General features: G+C 52.3%; 1 protein-coding gene across 6 annotated transcripts in view; it reads right to left on the reverse strand.

Moving 5' to 3' along the window:
- Positions 1-18,144, reverse strand: part of ST6GAL1 (ST6 beta-galactoside alpha-2,6-sialyltransferase 1) — a 60,150-nt gene extending 42,006 nt beyond the window's left edge. Inside the window, exons 1-3 of one of the 6 annotated variants that reach the window (XM_086754936.1) lie at positions 17,956-18,144; positions 8,858-8,982; positions 2,676-2,915 (exon numbers count right to left, since the gene is read on the reverse strand). The gene's annotated coding sequence lies outside the window, so the exon portion shown is untranslated. Of the gene's footprint in view, positions 1-620; positions 1,189-1,607; positions 1,681-1,986; positions 2,087-2,675; positions 2,916-3,042; positions 3,129-8,857; positions 8,983-17,955 lie in introns of those variants that run through there. The other 5 variants (XM_086754937.1, XM_086754941.1, XM_086754940.1 and 2 more) reach the window with 5 other exon arrangements.
- Between the last annotated feature and the right edge of the window lie 4,635 nt (positions 18,145-22,779).

Here is a 22,779-nt window from a genome sequence, read left to right on the forward strand (position 1 = left end):
GACCTAGAGAAAAGCAGTTTGCCCTCTGAGGTCCCTGTGCCTGTTGACTTCAGTCCCCCAAGCCCTCACCCTCCAACAGCAAAAGCTACAGCTAATAGGAAAAGTTTGCCTCATTAGATGCTCTTGGCCTCCGTCCCAGGGGCCTTCTGGGGAAGATTTTTCTTCCTGGGAATATTCTTCCTCCCAGGGAACATTCAGCATCACTCATGTCTACACGAACCCCTTGGTTACTCAGAGCTCCACTTAAACCTTCCCTGACACCGTGCCCCAGGCAAAAGGGCAGGGTTACGAAGTGCTAGGGATGCGTGCTCATTACCTTATCTTGTCCTGGACCCTAGCCCATGAGGCCAACTCTCCAAGACACACGCGACCAAGGCCAAAAACTGTTTTTTTGCAGCAGAAGCTGAGGCCAGAAAGCCACCTCCTTCCCCCTCGGTAACACACTTCAGGTAAGCCTGCCCCGCGCTGCCAGGACCCCCTTCCACTGGCTCCCCTCCGAGGGCAGGAGAGTGGTGCAGCATGCATCACAGCACTCGCACCCATTGAAGGTTACCCCAGCTCAGCAAAACTACTCCTTTGTGTAAGGAGGGTTATAAAATCCCGTTAGATTCGCTACCAACCTTTCAGACAAGCGCAGCCCGGTCAGCGTGCCACTGAGAAGGAGTCGCCCATCGCAAGTTGTATTCATTCCTCGCACATTAACAGGCAGCTCTGGTTTCTCACTCCCTCACAGCCAAGAAATTCTCCCGCTACATCCAGCTGCCCTGCGATGGCACCTCTTCCCTCTCAGATATTTTGATTTTGACGCCGCCAGTGATGAGATCCAGCTGCAGCGAGCGATTATGGAAACAGCACGGAGGAGCAGCCGTTTCCATTCCGTTACCTCCCTGGGCCCCCTTCCACCGCCCCGATTCGCAGGGGGGCTCGTAAATACAGCAGAGATTGTCCCGAAAGAAAACACTAATGCACAGCAACACAGAAAACAGTTAAATATTTTTCCTTTCTGTATTCTAACCTGCTGCGAACTATTAAAACCAAATCCAGCTACTTCTGCAGCTGCTTCCAGCGCATACCCCTTGCTACAACTCCCGGTCTCTGCAGACTGACCCGCGCCCCCCGAGATCCGTTAACTCGGATCAGAATAGGCAGAAACACGGGGAGAGGAAAGGGCTGGGGGAACCGGGCAGGTTTTTGGTGGGTACTACCTGCCTCGCCCCCCCGCCACCCCCCAGCCCTGCCCGGGAAGAGGAGGCCGGGCAGCGGGCGAGGTGTCCGGCGAGGCGGGGGGGGGGGGACGACGAGCAGCCTGGGCAGCCACGGCCACGAAAGACAACCGCTTAAAAGTTTGTGTTTAGGGGGCCGTGAGAATAAATTAAAAATAAATAAATAAGGGGAATTAATAAAGTCACGCCGCAGGGAGCTAACACTTGTCAATCGAGACCGCTCGTGGCTCGCCCCCCCCCCCGCCACCCCGCGCTGGAGCAGCCCCTCGGCCCGGCCGCGCCGAGACCCCCAGGGGCCGCGGGGCTGCGCGCCGCCCTTCCCGCCCTCCCGCGGCACCTGTGTCCCCGCAGCGCGCCCGCCCGCCCGCTCCCTCGCTCACTGACCGGCGGCCCCGCCGCCCGCTCCCTCGCTGACAGCCGCCGCCCGCCTTTGTTGCAACCGAGACACTGGAGCGGCGCTGCACCGGGGCGGGTGGGGGGGGGGCTGCCGCCGCCGCCAGCCCGGCTGCCTCCAGCGGGGACCGGGCAAGCGGCCCCCGCCCCGTGTAGGGAGCGAGCTGAGGTGGGGTTCGGCGGAGAACGGTGCGGGGGGGGGGGGGGGGCGGCCTGGCTGCTTTCCTGGAGAGAACCAGCCATTCCGGGCAGCGGCGCCACGGCGTCCTTCTCTTCCCGCCATGGCAGAGCTGCGCGGGCGAGGAGCGGCTGCCCATGCCCGGCACACCCCGAGCCTTCCCCCCCGCGCTGCCCCCTCACCCGCACCTACCTCCGCGGGCAGCCGGTGCGGGGCCGGAGCGTGAGCGGTGACACAGTGCTGCGGCCGAGCAGAGGGGCTTGCTCGGTGCGGAATTCCCCTGGCAGAAAGTTCCCCCATCCCCCTGCTGAAACCCCTGCGCGGGAGCGCACAGCGCCCTTCCCTGCCCTCCCGCCTTTGGGGAGCTGCTGCTGGAACCCACAAAAAGCGATCGTGCCCCTCTGACAAACACAGACGGAGACCAGCTCCAGCACAGCTGCCGTCTGCCTCGCTTACTACAGGCTTAGTTTGCTAATTAAACACTATATCAGAATTTAATTAGCAAGATGCAGGCAGCTTCCCCCCAGCACCTTATTTCACTGTGGCCCACGGCTCCGAGGGCGCCAGCCCCAGCCCCAGGGCTGCCCCCAGCACGGAAAACGGGGCTCCCAGCTACTTTCTAGCTTAAAGTTCAGGCTTTAACCACTTTTAGGCTGTTCTGTTTCTCTGTCAAACATACAAGGGATCAGTGCATGCAAATACATTTTGCCAAGTTGTGTGCCTACTAGGCTCCAGACAAGCGAACATGATTACTGCTATCATAAAAGATTGAATTCTGGAGCAGGAGAGACCGCGTGAGCCAAAACAAGGGTCCCACTTAAATCGGCACGGTTCCCCACTGGTGGCAATCGGGGCTGCAGGACACAGTACGCTGTACCTACCCCGGCTGCTGCGCTTCCACTGCTCAACTGGAAAGAGCGAAAAACCGTTTCTGGCGTGGGTCCCTGTTGTCCAACCTTGAAAGGAGTCAGCTTCTGGGCTGGGGTCCTACAAGTTTCTGTCCAAACTCAGCATCTCACTGTGCAGTAGTCCGAAGTCGGCAGCAGGTGATGTTCCCCGGCATGCGGATCTCTCCACTCCCACCAGAATAAGGTCTTCCGACATCAGAGGAGATGAAACATCTGCAAGGACACATAAAGTATTTTGAAATAACCTCCTAGAAAAGAAATAACCCGCAGTACTATTGCAGAACACAGGGTCACATTGCAACACTCTGCTCTCCCCAGGTGCTCCCGTTACAGCTGGTACCAGTCTGAGCCCAGCACCTGGGGAAGAGCCAAAGCAGGAGACACAGCTTTCATGCGCGATGCAGCCGACTGCCGGTGCCTCTCCCTGGCTGCAGAGGGGCTGGGTACGGTGCTCCCTGCAAGCAGTTTGATGCACTGCCTGGGAGAATCGGTGCTTGCCTGGGCGAGGCTGGGGCGCGGGGCTCAGATCCTGGCCGGGTTTCCGTACGGCACCCCGTGCCCTTTGGGACCGTTGGCTGGGAGCACTCTTCTTGGAGTGTGAGCACTGGAGCTGGGGTTTCACAGCCCACAGACACTCTCCTGCATAGGCAAAATGGTTTGGGCTACTTCCCAGCACTTAAAAGTTGGTTTAACCTTGCACATAACGCTGAACCTGAAGGCAGATGAGTTCCCGTGGCTCTGTTGAGTAGGGGCATAAGTGAGATGGGCAGCTGGCCAGCCCGCATTCACCACTAATTGCGGTGTGTTTGTGTGGATGTTTGCTCAGGAAGGTCTTAGCCTGGGCTGAGATCCCTCACTGAGCATCTTGCCAGTCCACTTGCACTTAGACTGCCTGGAGGTAGGTACCTGCTGCTAGTGCAAGGAGCTGCACAAAAGCCTCCTGCCCCCCACACTGGGGGCTCCAGGTTGGTAACAAACGGGCTCGCTTTCTGCCTCTCCCTCCACCCGCTCCCCACTCGCAGAAATACTCTTCTCACTGGTCCTTGGCTCCTTCTCCTTGTGCTGCACTGCTTGCAGGAAGGAACATAGCTTACAAAGTTCACCCGCCTGGATAGTACAGAAATCCCCAAACCACTGTAAGCATACCCCCCCTCACCTCCTGACACTGCTCATCCCTCCCTTCTTGCTGTACTGAGGTTTCAGACCACAACGGTGCCTGGAGAGGGACCACCCATGGTAGAGGGAAACCTTCCCCTACCTTTGGAAGTGCTTACAAAATCTGCAGATAACCAAAAGCAATCTTTGCTGGAGCCCAGCAGCCTCCGCGGGGCGAACCTCACCCTCTTGCCTTGCCAAGCCCCTGGGGAAGCAGCAGAGGAGACCACAGGGAGAGTGAGGGAGAACATCCGAATTCCAGAGGGATGTGCTGAGCTGTGCCAGCTTTTTCAGGCTCATGACTCCTACCTTCCGGCAGTGCTTCTTTCTGGGGAACGAAGCCGGCGTCAGCATCTTGGCCCAAGTCATTTTTTCCTACGCTTGAAGAACAAGCAGTTACAGGGTAAGGGCTGGGAGTCATAGTCACCCCTCTCCGTTTGTCACTCTAAAGGGATGGGCAGCCTCGAAAGAGGAACAGCGTAAAAAGAAGGCTTTTGTCCTAGCACCCTCTTGTCCTGTCCCAGCCACGTCCCAGGCCAGCGCAGGGACTCCTGTAGCACCCCCAGCATCGGCAGCTGGTGCTGCACATCCCAGCGTCACTGATTCTCCACCGGCTTCAGTTTCCAGTGCCCTTGGTGGCTTTAGTGGGAAGAAGCAGGCAGGCCTGTGGGGTGCTGGCTGACGGCTTTGCCCCCATGGCTATGGCTATATTCACGCGACTTCTAGTCGTGACTGCTCGGCAGGGAGGGGGCACACTCACCTGCAAATTGCTGGAAACGTTACAGGCGAGCACTCAGCTGCTCAGGGACGTGATTAATATTTATGCTCTGTCCCTGCTAATATTAGAAGTTCAAGAACAATAGATAATGCTTTTGTGGGGAGGTTAAAAGGAATCTACCTCAAGGACTCCTTTACTGAGGGGCCTATAAAGGTGGGTTTGAGTGCCTTTTACATGAAAAAAATATTTTGTCACCTCTTCAATTCCTTAACTCTTTAATGAAAGCTTTAATAGTTTTATGACAAAAAGTTGCCGCCTCCTCAGTGCCTGACCAGACTGTCCTTGAATTGCAGGAAACCACACATGCTGGGCAGGCCGGTTGCACAGAAGTCCCACTACACTGGGGACGTGCATGAGTTCACCTCGTGCAACGGCGGAAATTTTCTCCTGAAGCTTCTGGCTTCAACATAGTGAAACCAACTAAACAAAAGACAGTGAAATTAAGACAACCCCAAAAATCCACATTGTCCGTCCTTGCTTCCCAAACCTGCATTCTTGACAGAGGTTTGTCTAACCTGGTCTTAAAAATATCTGTTGGTGGAGATATCCCAACCTGTATCTTTTCCAGGGCTTATTTATCCTGCAGTTGGAAAGTTTCTCTCAATGTCTTTTCAAAAATATTATTGTAATTTTTCCCCAGTGGGAGACCAATTTACTGCCTTACTCTCTGGCAGGCTTTAATATACTGAAAGGCTTAACTCGTCTCCTTTGTCTTCCTTCCTCCAGATTAACCAATGCCAGTTCGCTCAGTCTGCCCTCACAGGTCACTTTTCCAAGTTTTCCAGTCCTTCTCGCTGCCCATCTCTGGTTCCTCTCCAGTCAGGCTTTATCTTTCGATGTCTGTCCAGATGCCCACCCCGCCCTGAGAAGAGGGAAAGGGTTGCGTGGTGCATACATGTGCACTTCCGTCTGTGTTCTCCATTTCATTTGCTTTTCTCCCAGGGAAGGTGTTGTTCCTGGCTAGGTTCAGCCTGGCACACACTGCACTGACCACAGCTTTTTCAGTCAAACCAGCGCCCAGCCAGCCCCTTTTCACACCTCCCCAGCAGCAGCCAGCCCCCTCCCCGAGAGGGACGGTGGGGAGAGTGGAGTGCAATGCCACTCAGCCCCCTTGCCCTCCCAAGCACATTCCTCCTCCCAGCCTGTTCAGCATCCTGGATTCTTGCACAGGCAGGATGAATCTTGTTTTCTGAATTCCCGTGGGTGCGCTCTCCAGGCAAAAGTGAAGAAAAACAAGAGTTAGGCCATGGTGTTTCATCCCTTGGCCAGCTGTAGACAGTCTCCCGGGGCTGAGCAGGTCTACCAGAGCCCGTGATTCATTATGCATTGTATGTATCTGCTCGTAGTGTTGGGACGTTGCTATTCAATAAAAACAGGACACATTTAACTGGCAGAGAAATGGCAGACCCCAGGCAGCAGCAGCCACGAGAAGGGAGGATGTATAATCCTCGCTGGCACCCGTGCAGCGTATACACACAGCAGCAATTAGGCAGCTTCAGTTGTCTCCGATCGCAGTAGCAGACAACATTAGAAATGCAAGTCCATGCACAGCCTGAGCTAAAAAGGGTGGATCCATTTTTTTTTGCCGTGTGTCACTGAGTTGCCGTGCACGGAAGAAAGCAAAATCTCACTCAGAGCCAGGATTTGCCGAGAAAGGGGTTAGCACGAATCCCAGCAGCCGATGGGCTGTGTTTTCTTCTCCAATTTCTGTCTGCACAGGCAGAGAGGTTAGGCTGGTACAGCAGCCTGCGAGCTTGCACCTTCCTGTCACCCATCAGAGGAGGGAGAGGGGGCCAGATCCTCAGCTGGGACTTAGCTTGTCGGGGATGCACCTCTGCTCAGCTGGTCCAGGTTCGCTTCTGTTCGTTTCTGTGCGTGGCCAAAGGAGTCAGAGCAGAATATGCAGAATGTCTTAAAGGCAGCGCTCACTCCTCCCTGTTCAGACACCTGTTTTACCAGGGGCTGGCAGGGTGCTGGGTTTATCACGCAATCCAGCCCCCAGTAAGTGGTATGAGCAAAGCCCAGTGTCGCAGCCTACAGGAGATGGAGTTTTCTCCCATGTGGTTTTGGTCAGGGTGACTGACCACCTCAGCCTGCTGCCCCCGTGGCCCCAGGCCATGCCATGGGCACAGCACAACCCCACGTATATGGTTTTATAATCTCACTAGGCTGTGATTATTATTTTCCAGCAATCCCGTAGGCACAGCAGTGGAGGGGAGCGGGGTATGCGCAGCCACAGGTAACCCAGCACCACTCACTTCCAGCTTCCCCCCAGGACTGGCGCAGGAGGAGGATGCCCCAAAGCCAGATCGTGATGCACAGCAACACGTAGATGAGAAAAATCTCCAGCCAAGGTAAAAAAAAGTGACTATCCAACTGCAGGTAGCATTTTCTTTGTTTTCTTCACACGAGAGAGAAGGTTCAAGTCTGAACAATTAACACCTAGAAGGATTCCTGCAATCAGCGTCTTAACACGATTATGTACACTGCTAATGTCTTCAGCTCCTTTCAGGCATAAAATGGGCAAGAAAATGGCATTCAGCCTTATTTAGCTGAGAGAGTAACCATATACTTTAAAGCTTAGCAGAACCAGATTATAGGCATTACTTTTTTTCCCCCCCACACCTTCTTATTATCTTGATTATTATTAAAAAAATAAAAGGTAGGTTAGCCTGTCTAAAGAAGAAAACAAGGAACTCCTTTTCTGCAAAAAAGGATTATGCAGGTTACAGAACCTTAGCAGGGGAACTTGAGGTCTTTGCTATTGCTACAGAACTTGCTATCCTCCAAAAACCAATTTGTAAACTGTTTAAGTTCAAAATCCAACTGAAACATCTTTAAATTACCACCTAAACATCTAAAGCAATATCATAATTCTGGAAGAAAGTCCAGTCCCACCTACACTGCAAGCTGTAAACAGGTAGCAGCAGGAGTTAATGGGGTTTTCCCCATGCATAGCTCTTACGAGCAGAAAGGGACAGGGGAGGACTGGTCAATTTGCACAAACTCATTTCCCAGAGGCCAAGCGCACCACAGCCCCATCAGCGTTCTGGTGGAGGAGGAGGTCTTCCTTGGGTGGCAGCCAACAGTGTGGGAGGTCAAGGATGAGCAAGAGCTCCAAGAGTGGAGCGGTGTTCCCCAGCCCAGACTCACGGGCAAGGGACTCCTCCCTGCAGAGCTCTTAGCATCTGGGTTTGGGGTTTTTTTGGGGGGCAGAAGGAGGGAACAGTCTTCCCCGTCAAGGCGAATTGCACGGCACCAAACCCCTTGCCTCCTCACTCTGTACTGTAAACCATCACGGGTCAAAGATAAAAGCACATCAGGGCACCGTGACCGTGTCAGAAACATTGCAGGGTCTTTTCTTCTTTTCCAGAGGAATATTCCGAGCCAGGAACTGCTTTTGCAGGCAAGTTTTAATTTTGTGCGCTTGTCCCTCGTGAAATGCAAACAAACCACATGGCTCAAAAATCAAATGAGCTTGGTCTGGGGCTGGCTGAGTCATCCTGCTTGATTGTCCGTCTACAGTAATTAGACTCTGTGCACTAAACCATTTCATTACAAGGCAGTCCAGAGTCAGACCCCTGAAAAAAAGATCTGATGCTTCAGCCAATCCTGTCAGCACTTGCTGTTAGTGATAACATAAGGTTTTAACGAAAACCAAGAACTTCAACACGGGAACCACTCCATTTGAGTTGCTTCTCTTGATTTAATAAAAACATTTTTCTTAAGTTTGTTAGGGAAAAAAACCAAAACAAAACACACCACCCAGAAAAAAAAAAAAAAAAACAAAAAAAAACCCAACCAACTTAGTTAACTGAAAAATACGTTCAAGAAAACATTTTCAAGTGGTTCTCATCAGGGCATGCAACTCCCCACCACTCCTCAGAGTCCCAGACAAATGCAAGTGGGATCCAGGAACCTCCTCCTTTGGAGGAGATGTTCCCGCTTGGAATTGAGGAACAGTGGATCCAGCGTAGCTACTTCATTCTCTACCTGGTGTATGTGTGTGCAGAGTTGAAGAATCAGGAGCCTGTCTGAGCTGAACTCAGAAACTTTTAAAGATACACCAAAACTCAGCACACACCGGACAGAGAAAGGCAGCCTCAGCAGAAACCCCCGTTTCCAGGTTCATCTGGACCATGGAGTGCTTTTGTACGCAGCACGCAATTGCAGTGTGTAGGAGGATGCTTTGGGTTGGACCAGAGATTTTGGCTCTGCTTACCGGAATGCCTCAGCTTCTCCCAGTTCATTGCAAAGAAGCAGCGATGAGGGGCATCACACAGGCTTGCATACTTCTGCAGGGTGTTCTCATGCGATTAATTGAGTTGCTGACTCCCTACAGCAGGGCTGAAATTAAAAGATGTATTAGACAAGCTTTAAGACCACGTACCATTCACATCAAAAGTTAGCAATTTCCCCTTGGTTCTCCTGGGTATGGATTAATTATCATATGCGTACCTGCATCCCTAACACACACTTCACACCTTAAGATCCCGAACTGATCTGCAAACTAATTAACTGCATTTTCAAGTTGCAAATGTGGAAGTTCGGGGACAGATTTTACAGTCCTTACGCATGTTGATCCATGCTCATGTGTGCGAGAAGCCTGGCCGCAATCACAGTGAGGTATTGCTCAACACAGCAACATGCCACAGATTCTGCATTTTTAAGATTTCCAGAGAACTGCTGGGGTAGTGAGAGGTCTACGGTCTCTCAGTTTAATCCGAATGAGCCCTGATGTGACGCAGCGGGGACTGGGACTGAGACCCTGCTCACCCTGAGCCCTGCAGCCTCGTGATTTAATAAAATACCTAGAATATTTTTCCACTCAACTCACAGCGTGGAGCTTGTCAGTACATCTTGCCAGTCCATTACTGCAATTTAACACCAAGATGCACATTTTGGGGGCTCATTTCCAAAATACTGTAAGGGGAGAAGTCTGTTGTCACACCAGTGACTGGCAACCACACAACTCCTGCATCAAGAAATGCCATGCAGCTGCAGACACCTTTGCTGCCCTAGCCCGGTCATAGGAAACAAACCTAAGCGCACAAACATCTTCCCTGCCACCAGTACCCACCACTCCTGTGGGGTTCATTGCCTGGATGGTGCCAATTAAGAGTGCAAGACAAATGGCAGTGGATTTACACAAGGCAGCAGCATCCCCCCAAGCCGATGGCTGTTCCTTTTCAGCCTCTGCCAGCAGCAGCAGGGAATATAGGGTTTGCCTCAATACCGTTTCAACATCGCAGCATCACCAGCCAGTTTGGGTCTGGCACCTCCCCGCCAGGCCCTGCCGTCCTCTTACTCACACCAGCAAGAAAAGGCTCCTGTCTGCTGCAAGGGGCTGCCCCTCCTGCCCACCACTCCCAGAAAACTCCCCGGTGTTGCCTCTTACACAGTAAGCACAATTAAAGTTTTCTCTCTGTAAAATTCACAGATTTCTTAGAGAAATAGCAGTTCGTCCTTCGCCATGCTATGATGGACTCACCCAATAGCACTTGTTATTATGTGACTGCTGAGTTTCTCAGAAAAAAAAATTATTGACAAAAAAGAAAAAGGAAAAAAAAAAGTAGCACATCCAGACAGATTTTTCATCCCCCTGTCAGAAGTGTGGCTCCACTAACACCACACGATTGGTGTGGCATGGGCCCAGCAGATACCCAGCACTTCCCTGTGAGACACCAGCAGGTTAGCTCGTCAGAGTAACTGAAATAAGCTATTTGAAATCTATGGTACTGGTTACACCAAGGGGGGGCAGGATCCAAAGAAAGACAGGCTGACGGCCGGGCTGCCCGTGCCTCTCTTCTCCCATAGCCCTGCATGCTTCCCTTCTTCCCAAAGGAAGTATGGGGATGCCACAGAGGGGATCATAGAATAGTTTGGGTTGGAAGGGACCTTTAAAGGTCCTCTAGTCCACAGCCAGCACCAGGAAGGACCGTTCCCCGTGCCAGTACGGGAGGATTCAAGGTGCAGAGGGGAGCTTTAGGAGCTGGCTGTAGGGGAGCGCTGCTGAACCCTGCTGACGGCAAACCCCGCTCTGCGGGATGAGCGCTAGCACCAGAGCACTTAAGGTAAAGCACAGTGTCCCAAAAAGCACCCGAACGACTCTGGGGACCCGCAGCCCACTGCAAAGCGTGCAGCTGAGGCAAGAGATAAGTGATGTTTATGCTGCTGAAGGAAAACATGTAGGGGATTCTTCTCTGGCCTTGGGATGTCAGACAAACAAGGAGCTGGACAAATAAAGATGTCACAGGTTGATAATATATGCACAGGAATTTCCAGGCCATGATTTATGCCAGCTCCGGTGTATTTGCCAGTGTAAAAATACAGTCACAAGCAAAACATTTGGGATGCAGCCCTCCCTCCTCGTAAACACACCTCGCCCGAGCCGTTTGCCCTAGTTTGCTTTAGAAGTGTTTAAGTGAGGGTCTGTGGGTGCCCCCCAAGCATTCACACAGCATCTTCTTAGCTGGGGGCCCTTAGTGCCTCGCTGGTTTTGTGCGCAATGCTCAAAAAACTCGAGTACAACTTTCCAAAGAGGGTTGAGGTACAGGAGCAACAAAATCCCAGTTACTCTGCTAGCGTGGTAGCAGAGGCAGGAGAGCAGAGCGCTGGTGTGACCAGTCAGGCTGCAAAGCTGCCCTTGCTTGCAGGGAGGCTTTCCTCAGTTAGCTCCCTTATTTACGGCTGGTGCGGGGCAAGCTGCGGGTGGTTACCTGCAGCAAACCACCTTGGTGCAAAGAGATCTCCAGCCCACAGCCTTGACTGTCCTTTGGCATGGAGGGCTGCGCTCCAAGCACAACCTGGCTGCCTCCCACCTGACCTTCTCCGTACAGCACAACGACCTGTTCGCAGACAGCAATGCCTGCAACGCAGCTGCACGCCTTAGTTTGAAGTAACGACCCTTTGCTCTTCGTCCCCTCACCCGTAGCTGCCAGATCAGCTCTGCCGGACCCGCGGCAGGGCAGGGAGAGGACGTGCCTTGTGTCCTGAGTAGCTTTCACACCTCTTCACACAAAGGAGGGACCACCTGATGCAGACGGTTTAAACACATCATGGAAAATCAAACAAAGATACCGGCTCCTCTTGGCGTTGGGTTAGATCCGCTCCTCTTGGCACTGAGTTAGATCCATCACCTCCTTTCCAACTCACTGAGCACAGCAGGAGCCTCCCACCCTGCAGGTCTCTAGTTGTAATTATCACACTAGGAGCACCTGGTGATTGCTGCTGCTTTCACTGTAATCCCTCTTTGGAAACTGAAAGAGCTATCTCTCTAAAGGTGACAAAAACAAGAAACATCTTCAATTCCCTGCTCATTTCCCACCCCTGCTTCGCTCTCCAGCCACTGGAGCATGAATGGTCCATCAAAGGAGTGTCAGCTTGTTCTTAAAAAAGACCCTGTCTCACCTACTGCTTTCTGTAAGACTGGCCCCAGTTACTTTCACCTTAATTTTTCATGGTGCTAACAGTAGGATCATATTTCTTCATGATTGCTGTACCAGTTTTCTTTACAGTTTTTTTGGTGCTGCCTGCTTGGTCCATACTTTCTTGATATATTTTAATTTTCAATCCCATGTTGATGTTTGTCTTTCATGCATTTAATAGCTGAGATGTCCCTCTAGGGTAGGGTATGACAGCAGCCTTCTCCACTCTGTTATCATATTTCCCTCTTCCTCAAACAAGGGACACTTCAGCATCTTGCAAGGTGCCTCTCATATCTCTGACACTTGCTTTCTTCCTTTACTGTCTGGACTTGGTTACCATTAGCTTCTCGCTTGCGGTTTGATCCTATCTCCATGCCACGTAACCTTTCTGCACGTTGTTTTTATGCCTGCCTTCTCACCACCCCGTTCAGCTATGAACATTACTTTCCTGCAGCTCCCCGGCAATGCGTCCCCTGCCCCGTGCAGCACATCGCCTCTTGCCCACACTCCCCCTGCCAGGCTGGCTTCAGCGCTTGCCTGTGGCCCGTTTCAACCTCAGAACAGCCCTGTTTCCATTTCGGCACGGGCCTAATCACTGCCACAAAATTCCCCTCAGTGACGTAAGCTAAATCCTTCTCTAGTGTGAAGTGGTGACTCTCCAGTGCGATGCTCCATCACGGCCAGCTCAGAAGCTCGGCATCCTCCGAGCTCCTCCTCTCTTCCCATTTCCCCCCAGCCGGAAGAAGAGGCATGCGTGCTTCAGGCCAAGTCCCCTCCTCCCACCCATTAGGGCAGGACAGCAGCAAAGGCAGCACACTCTTCCCGAGGGATTTGCATGGAGACAGCACCAAGGCAAGGAAGGAGATTGGACTGGTCCAATGTCAGCCTTCAGCATCCACATTTGCGATCCCCGTAAGATCCACACAGTAGTTCATCCTGAGTTGGCGGCTACCATTCGGAGGAAGATCTTCTATGAGGGAGATGGCTTCCAAGTCCAGAAGGAGGAGGGAGGAGAGCAGTGATGTGAATCCAAGTGCTGCAGGAGATGTCAGACCATGCAGTGCTGACAGTACCAAGCAGATGCTCCCCACCAACCCTCCCAGCACGTCTGCACAAGCACAGGACCCCCAGGGATGAGACTTCCCCTCAAAAGGTAGTGCTATGACTAACTTCCTAGTTAGGATGAAGGGACAGAAGATCTGCCCTCGCAGCCTGCCCAGCTCAGAGTGCAGGGAACACAGCCTGCCCTTGCCCTGCATCCTCCATCACCTTTATTGGCTTAGAAATCCCCCAGGCCGGAGAAGAGGAAAACATGCATGCTTCTGGAGCCTGTACCTGGAGTACTGTGTCCAGTTCTGGAGCCCCCAACACAAGAAGGACATGGACCAGTTGGAGAAGGTGCAGAGGAGGGCCACGAAGATGATAAAAGGGCTGGAGCACCTCTCTTATGAGGACAGGCTGAGAGAGTTGGGGCTGTTCAGCCTGGAGAAGAGAAGGCTCCAGGGCGACCTGATAGCGGTCTTCCAGTACCTCAAGGGGGCCTACAAGAAAGATGGGGAAAGGCTGTTTAGTAGGGCCTGTTGCGATAGGACAAGGAGTAATGGTTTTAAAATAGTGGGGAGTAGATTTAGATTGGAAATTAGGAAAAAATTTTTTACGATGCGAGTTATAGAACACTGGAACAGGTTGCCCAGAAAGGTGGTGGAGGCCCCATCCCTGGAAACGTTCAAGGCCAGGCTGGATGAGGCTCTGAGCAACCTGATCTAGTCGGGGATGTCCCTGCTCCTTGCCAGGGGGGTTGGACTAGATGACCTTTGAAGGTCCCTTCCAACCCTAACCATTCTATGATTCTATGATTCTGAACACTTAATAAGAGAAAAGCTCAGACCAAGCCTGGCTGCTCCAGTCTGCAAGGGAATCCTTAATGGTGTCCTTCCACAGTGGCCTGTCCATCTGGGGGTGCACAACACCCGCTCCCTTGATGCCAGCACGGTGAGGTGTGCTGGCCCCAGCCCAGGCTCTGCCCCTCAACACTTAACTGATGCAGACGAGACTTTGTTCATGGTAACTGTCTTCTCCGCTTGTTCTGGACCTTTATCCTTCCATCTGTTGCTGTACAGACACCAACTGCAAATCTGCAAACACCACAGCCGTAAGCAAGTGTTATCCCTGATCCCCCTCCTGCCACATCTCCTGCATCTCCCCAAGGCACAACTTCAGAATAGGATTTGACCTGAGAGCGGCTTACACAACGGTGCGCAAAGGGGAAGCTGTGAGTTGACGAAAGGTCTCAAGGAAATGAGGTTCACAAGGGAAGACTATTTTTGCGTAACCTACAATAGCACAGTAAGCAAAAGACTCACTATTAGATAAGAACAGCAGATAACTTCATTTTTTTCAATAACCAACTGAGCTGTAAAAAAAGATGTAGCTTTTTACCGCTTCCTGTTTTCACGGTGGCAGGGTACATCCCCTGCTGTCATCCGGCAGGAGATTCAGCCCCTGCTTTGCCGCAGGGGTTGATGAAGCCAAATGTCACCAAGGGGAAGCAGCCTCTGCCACGCAGAGGGACGAATGCCAGAGCCCTCTCCTCGTCTCCCTTTGGAAAGGGGGAGCTGCCCCTGGCAGCGCTTGCCTTGAAGGAAAGTCAAGGTTTTCTCAAGCCTTCTCTGAACGTGTTGGCAAAAGGCCACCTGCAGTCGTTGGCCTCATCCCCTCAGGCACGTGTATTTGCTCCCAGGAGCCCAGCGGAGGGGCCGGGGCTAGCCGAGATCCATATGTACGGATTTATAGAAGGGGGCAGTTGTTTGCAGCTCCATCTGCTAGGGCTTTGGATTGCAAATACTGGAAGGCTCCAGCTGAAAGGTGGTTCGGGTTTAGAGCAGCTGTTGTTATTTCAGTGGCAGCAGCCTGAGAGAAAGATGCAAATCTTTCCCTATATTATATTAATGACCCATCTTAATCCCTTTGCAAAGTCCTTCCTGACCGTGATGCTGCGTGGTACCGAGGGTGCGGGTCTAAACGTGGAAGATGGAAACAGGTGGGAAAAGCAGAGGTGGCAGGTAGGTAATGGGGAAGACAGTAGCTGTGAAATCTAATCCACCTCAACCTACCCGAAATACTTGTGACAGCTGGAAGAGATTCAAGCAAAAATTTCAGCTTTTCGAGGAGGCAGATGGAGCCTGAAAGGGAAGATGAATAAAAGTCACATTTTTTATTTAATACCTCTAAATTAGAGCCAGTAGGTCTGTTCAGAAGTTAAGTGGAGACCAGTAAGCAGGTTATTGTACTGTGCCATGTGGATTTTTAAGATATTGCATACTTAGATTAAATTAAACTTTGAAAAATGTTGGATTTAAGAGAAAGGAAAGGGGCAGGAAACTTGTGCAGAAGCTGTTATATGCAGTGCAGAGACAGCCAAATTAAACATGCTCTTCAGGAGGACAGGGGAATCCTTCACGGAGGTTGTAATGGCTCAGAAATTTCAAAGGGAGGAAGAGATTGCCAGATTATTCCTTCCCAAATAGAGAAAACCACAGTGGGAACAGGACAGCATCCACAACCCGTGAATGAGAGGGGCCGCAAGGCTGGGTGGGAAAGCAGGGCCACATCGATGCAGGCGGGTGTGGAACCTACAGCAACGTGCCTGAACAAGGGCAGAAATAGGAGCTCTGAGGAAATGCTTCTTGCAAAACCCACACCAGGCAGGATATGGTCAGGAGGAGGGTGCAGACAGTGAGAATAAAAACAGATCAGGGCAGAGCCTACCTGCGGGCAGAGCTGCCGCATCTGCAAGCAACAAGGCTTTTTTTGTAGAAACATGAAACAAAGAATAGCTTCAAAATCCACCTTCAAAACCAGATTCACTGGGCACAGAAATTTTTGCCCTGAAATGAAACATCCCCAGTCTCTCTGCTGCAGCCTCTAGTTCACTGGCTTCCCCACATAAAGAGGAGAGGGTGTTACAGGGGATGCTCTTGGGAAAGCAGATTCCCAAGCTCAGGAGCAGGACAGGCTGCAGAGGAGCCGATGGGTCAGACAGCCCAAATGGAGAGGATGGAGCTGAGCAACACCAAAAGTAAAATATACCAAAGGCTTCCATGCTCTGCAGCTGACTCACCGGCTGACTGGGAAGGTCGCTGTAAGCCTCGGGTATCACAGCCTGCCTCTGTAAGGGGGAAAAGCAGGGAGGTTTTCTGTACCCGAGGCTGGACCACCATGGTCAGGATGCACTGATGTAGAGGAGCTGCAGCTGAGGCAGGCTCCTACTCACGCTCCTTTACCACCTCTCATCTCCTAACCCACCTGTTATTAAAATCTCATCATACACAAGGACTCCACTACAGCCCTGTTGTTAGGGCTAATTTGTGCTGCCCTGCAACACTAGCTGTGGAAAATATGATTCAGATGTTGCTGGGTTCATGTTCTGCTCAGGAACAACTGCAAATAACCAACTGAATATGCAGAAAGTGGGGAGGGAAACAAATATCAGGTGAACAATGTAGGAGAAAAAAGAAGAGTAATGAACAAATTCAGAGAAGCTGGGTAAAATAAACAGGCCAGAGACAGAACATGTCTTTAGGGCAATGCAACCTGGTCAATGCTTCTCATTGATAATGTGTAGGAAACCTCCCTACAGATGAGAGCTGCTCCGGGAAGCAGGAGAGCCAGGGCCTATGGAGCCATCCAGCCAAGGGGACCCAAGTCCTGCGTGAGGTGTAGGGATCTGCTGAGGGAAAAGAGAAGAGAGCCGCTATGGTTAACTTAATTGTATTTATTCCACTTCACAAAGCAGGTAATCTCAGTCTTAAATGCTTAGCTGGAGCAATGGCCTTGGGGTTACCCTCTCCCTCCATTTCAGTCGGAGGCACTCTGCGTTTCGGAGGCGTTACAGTGCAGCCTGAGCATGCTGGCCCGAAGGGACTGTACGGCTGGTACAGTACTTTGCGCTCACAAACTGGAAAATGTTACCAAGGTCAAAAATGCTTTGCCAGGCTGGTGGCAGAGTCTGCTGGCGAAGCATCATAACATTTTGAATGGAATCATAAAGACACACACTGCATCAGCAGCAATCACCGGGAGCACACGCAGAGATGCTGCTTTCCTGCCTTTCAGAAACGAATACAAAAAATGACCAAGACATGAAGTCAATTGTTTTCAGAGGTACCTGAAAAGGTACCGCACACTGAAGGGAAGGTGGGAGACAAACAAAGCCCATGAACAAAAGTGAGAGAGTGGGAGATGACAAGGCCACTGAGCACAAAAGCGCCCGATTATCTCTGGCAAACACATCCTGGCATTTGCAGGCTCCTCACAAACCCAAATAGCAAAGCTGTAAAGCAATAATTTGTGACTCAGCCAGATGAAAATATTTGCAGAGAGCAAGCCAAGAGACAACAAACAAACAAGCCGAGAGGCTTGGGGGCCGGATTCTGCCCCATGCTGCTGCGCACACCAGCAGAAACCCGGTGGGGATGGCGATGGCACAGCGTCACCTGCCTGTGCTGGTGCCCGCTTGCATGAGTGAAACCTTCGTTTTTGGAAGACAGGGTAACACCGCACAGCCACACAGTGTGGGTGATGTCTCAGCACCTGCGTGCCACCAGTGGTCCCCTCCAAAGCCAGGGATGGGAAGTTTGCTGGAGGGTTTCGCTGCTGAGGCGGCTGGTAGATTGGAAAAAACCCTGGGGTCAGCAGGCACCGGCGCTGTGCCCTGCCTTGGGAAAATGAGGCAATGCCGTTCCTCATTCCTACCTCAAGCCAGCAGCCTTGATCAGGCACAGGAATGGCTTTTGCCATGTTGGGAATTAAATTACACTTTTTAGCTGGACCACTTGGCAGTCCCAGATGGCAGGTTCTGGGGTGTTTCCCATGACGAGTACCGATATCATACCTCATTTTGATTCTTTGAGTTTCCTTAGTCTTTCCTCTTTGGCTGTGGTGAAGAAAAAGCCCCTTTCTCGTTCCTCTCCTCCTGTCAGAGACTGTCTCTGATGTTCCCATCTCCATCAGTGAGCCAGCAGCATGCTTCACAGGCAGAGCCTCGAGGATGCAAGCACAGAGAAGAAAAAACTGAAGTATTAGGGAGAATTTTCCATGAGGTGGATATGTGTAGCTGCCTGGAAAAAAAAAAAAGAAAAAATGAAAAGAAAGAGGTTAGATCTTTTTTGTTTTCTCTCTCTGCTATTCAGAGAACCTCTGTGTCATCTGAGCAGAGACACAGCAGGGAGCTGGTACTTGCTTTGCCAAAGCAATGAGAAGGAATAGTCTCTGTTAAGGACACCACTCTCATAGGGATTATAAATACAAAAGGAGATTAATTTATCCAGTTGGACCTAATCCACAGAAAACACTGCAGTGAGGAGCAGAAGGAAGGGGAGCGCCTGTCTGTGGGCGACAGGCCAGGCGGGGACATACGAATCACGTTAAAAACCTATAAAGGATCCCCAGAAAATGTGGTTTAATATAGAAGCGCTTTTACTCCTGCCTGCCTGTCTAGCTCCGTGGCTTTTGCTGGAGGAGACTCTCACAATGCCGAGGCAGCAGGATCTCAGCCCTGCATCACCCCGAGGTCCACGCATGGGAAGCCCACACACGGGACGCCCGTGCTGCCAGGGGAGGCAGCCCTGGGGCACGGCAGGAGCAGGGCACTGGGTGTGACAGCAGGAGGGTTCAGGACATCAGGTGTCCAGGGGCCCAACCCCTCAGGATTTCCATCTGGGCACAGGTATTCAGCTGTCTCAAGCCTAGATGAGCAGCACCAAGGGTCTCATGGCTGCTGTGCACCTGGAGCGGAAGGTGCCTGGCATCCAGCTGCCACCGAGCGCCAGCCCAGCGGCACGAACACAAACCACCCCATGTTTTGCATGTGCAGTTGTAAAGGCTTTTTAAAACATCAGGCCTGCAGCAGAAGGGAATGTTTCTTCTGCTTAGGCTGAGCTGCAAGCATGCAGGAGGAAGCTCTAACCAGGGCTGCTGACCACAGCCCACCGCAGCCAACGCAAGGCTGTGAATACGTCCTCCGCTCGACGTGCCTGCAGTGACAGCGTGCTGAGGTCCCCAGCCTGCTCTCGCCTGCCAGATCCGCTCCCCCGGCTCGCACGTAAACCTCCTGGCAGACACGAGGCAAGGTGCAGCAGCCCAAGCGCGAGTGAAGGCTGCTGGGCCAGCCAGCCACCTCCCAGGCTGCCGGGAGGAACTGTGAGAGAGAAACACATCAAGTGAGAGACACGTGAAATGTTGTGATAGCTGAGAGCGAACTGGCGCTGCCTTTCGTACCGAGGAAAGGCAAAGTCTGCAGCAGAGGCAAAGTCATTTCATTCCAGAAAAAAAAAAAACAATTTACTGCTAAAACCAGTCACAGTGTGGTTTTGGCTGTTCAGGTCAGGAGAACAAGCACTTATAAAAATGAATAATTGAAGACATCATAAGTCTTTTATTAGCCCTACAGCAACCATAAACGCCTTCTGCTAAGCACAAAGAAATGCCCTGTTCTGAGTGTCACAGACGTATCATTCTCTGCAACATCCCAAAGAGCACTTTGTGATGATTTATACCGTGAAATGCCCCAAAATAAGTCATTTAGTAATCACAGTAATAATTTTTTATCAGATTTACAGTTGCTTGGTGAAATATGCATCATTCAGATTCCACAATGATATTTCATTTTATAGACAATGTAAGATTCATAATGCCTTTAATTAATCATGTCCTCGCTTCTCAGTGATTAGATTTTGTAAATGATGAGAGAAACAAGCAAACTGTTATCTCTTCGCACCTCACTGGTGTTTTGAAGCAAAGATTATTGAATTTGAGCCCAGACCCTCCGCAGGGCTCGCAGGGACCGGTTGCCTGGCCCAAGAACGCAGTGACTCAGTCTCGCTGGCAGTTCAGTGACAATGCAGGAGGGTCCTGCACGGGGAAAACAGCTCCAAAATCCAGGGGGGCAGTGCCCAACCCACCTGCCATCACATCCATCACGCTGCAAAAAGCAGGGATTCAGCTAATGCACAGCAGAGGTTACCAGAGCTGGTGGCTCCGGATCAATACCGCAGTGAATGGAAAAACCATTATGGCCAAAAATTGTTCCCATGCATCTACATAACGCAAAGAGAAGTGTGATGGGAGGGCGTTATCTCACTTATGGGCTCATGACTTTCACCACTACGTGGTGGACGTGCGCATGGATGGTGCTGGGCTGTCACCAGGCAGCAATTCCAAACACAGCAGACAAGGGCTGGGGTTTACAGAGCTGAGAGGAGCCCTGCCTGCACCCTGCCTGCACCCTGCCTGCACGGGGCCACATTCGGAGGAGCCGGGTGCACCAGCACCCAGACGCCTGCCTGCAGTGAGAGCAGCTGTCCTGTTGGCAATGGGGGATAAAAGGAGGGAAGGGACAGGGAGAGGGAAAGAAATCCCCTTGCGAGGGGTCCTAAATCCTCACCGGTTGCTGTGGGGAGAGCTGGGGGTCGCCCTGAAACCCCAGCAGCAGCAGCAGGAGCCTCGGCATCCTGTGGCCCCTCGCTGCCTGCACCGTGCCCCAGCATGGAGCCCTCTGCCAAACTGCTCGGGGGTATGGGGCTCTGCGTGCCCCCTCCTCTTTCCTGTCAGACCCAGAGCACATAACACTCTTCTGGTTTGTGCGGCTCCTCCAGACACCCCAGCAGCACTCTCACCCTGAATCGAGAGTAGCGGGCACAGGGTCTGAAAGAAGAGACATTTCCAGTGATGGGGAGTGCTGACCAGGGGGGATGATGCCATTTCTGCCCTTCAGCAGCCAGAAGTGATAAAAAATAGGGAACTGGGGGGCAAATACCCCTTTAAAAAGGCTGGAAGAGTGATGTGGACCAGGGAGCCCATGGTAATTGAGCTGGGATTACCTCCATCGCATTGCAGCAATGCTGCAAAGCTCCAAACAAACCCCAAAGTTCTTCTTTCCTGTTCCATTTTCAGCTGGCTGGGGTTGCGGCTCCCTTCCACCCCACAGCCCACACACCAGCAGGGGAAAGGGCCTGGCTGGGCCGACAAATAAGTAAATCATTTATCTACTTTGTAAAAATACATTTTTGTAGGCTTTGGGGGGCTGCGTGATTATCAGCTGCGAGCTCTCCTTCCTCGCCTGCATTGAGGTGTTCATTTCAACAGGCAAGTAGCAATCTCATTAAGTACCTCGTTAATAGCTCCGGCGAGCCGGGCACAGGGACGCTCTCAGGTGCCTCGTCAGAAAGACGCGATCGCTGCTGGGAGCGAAATCTGGGGAGGACGTTTTGGCAGGGGACGTTGCAGGGGAGTGCTCCGCATACCAGATCACTGAGGTTGTTATTCTGTTCCCTGCCCAGCCTCTTCTCAGGCCAGAACGAGCCCCAAAACAAGACCAGCCTGTGCTAAAAGAAGCCAGTACTGGGCTCAGCTGCGAGTTGGCGTGGGAGCTGGACGGCGCCGTGCGTAACCCCCTCCACGGGCCCTTGGCTGCATTTCCCTGGCATGGCATGGCAAGGCCAGCACGGCACCCCCAACTTGCAGCACAGAAACGAGTGCCCTGAGAATAGCTGTCATGTCAATAATAGGAGCTTTGAGCAGTATTTACAGGGCCCCATTCCCTAAACAAATGCGTCTCAATGTCCCTTTCGGCTTGAGAAACCCTGCTGCTCCAAGATCCCTCTCCGGGAGCCAAGCAGGGATCCCCTGAGGCCGGGGAAGTTTATTTGCGATCACGGAGGAGAGAAACACGCTGCTGCTCAAGCTAGCGAGGAGCTGTTCTGCCCAAGCTGCCTGTTGCAAGGAAGAAAAGAGCCTGTTTGTCCGTGTGAAACGGGCTGGGAAATCGGTAACCCTGCTGCCGAGGAGCAGACTGGAACCATCCGGCAAAGGCAGAGGCGTCAGGAGAGCCCCGCGCTCCTGCCACTCAGGGAGAGCCAGGGCTCCCCCCACGCATCCCCTCCTTGCTGCTGGCTTCAGATTCTCGCGGCTTAGATTCAGATTAGATATTAGGAAACAATTTTTTACAGTGAAACTGTAAAAGAGGTGGTGATGGTGGAGGTGGTGGATGCCCCATCCCTGGAAACATTCAAGGCCAGGTTGGACCTGAGCAACCTGATCTGGTTGGAGATGTCCCTGCACTGGATGGCCTTTAAAGGTCCCTTCCAACCCAAACAATTCTGTGATTCTATGATCCTGTGATTCTGGTGGCACTCAAGTGCTGGCTCAGTGTCCCCCACCATGGGAGGCACCCTGGGGTTCTGTCACCTCCACCACCCAACCCACATTACCATCGCCCAGAGCAAGAAGCCCAGCATGCCCAGCCCAGCTCGGCTCACACAGGGCCCTGTAAAGCCCCTGTCCCCACCATGGCGCTGGCCCAACCTGCGCTGTGCCCACACAACCCACCTTGGCCACTGTCGCCAGGTCTGCCTCCCCGCGCTCACATAGGAAAATCCAGTGGGAACCAGGATCTGTGAGCTGGCAACAGGCGTGGCTGCGCCACGTGGGAAGTGTGACGCTGTACAGGGAAGGGTTTGGGCGCGCAACGATGCGCAGGGTCACGGAGAATTGCAGTTTGTGGCCAGGGTCCTTGCTGACAGCGGCACCAGTGCTAAAGGCCATTTTACTTCTTTTTTTTTGGAGCAGGCTCCTCCGCGCTCACTGCCACCTTGCACCCCACACAGGTGCCCGAGGGGTGACAGCAGGGTCGGGCACGGGGTCTGTCTGGCCGCACGGG

Source organism: Chlamydotis macqueenii, chromosome 9 (genome assembly GCF_036417535.1).
Source record: "Chlamydotis macqueenii isolate bChlMac1 chromosome 9, bChlMac1.mat, whole genome shotgun sequence".
Lineage (NCBI taxonomy): Eukaryota > Metazoa > Chordata > Aves > Otidiformes > Otididae > Chlamydotis > Chlamydotis macqueenii.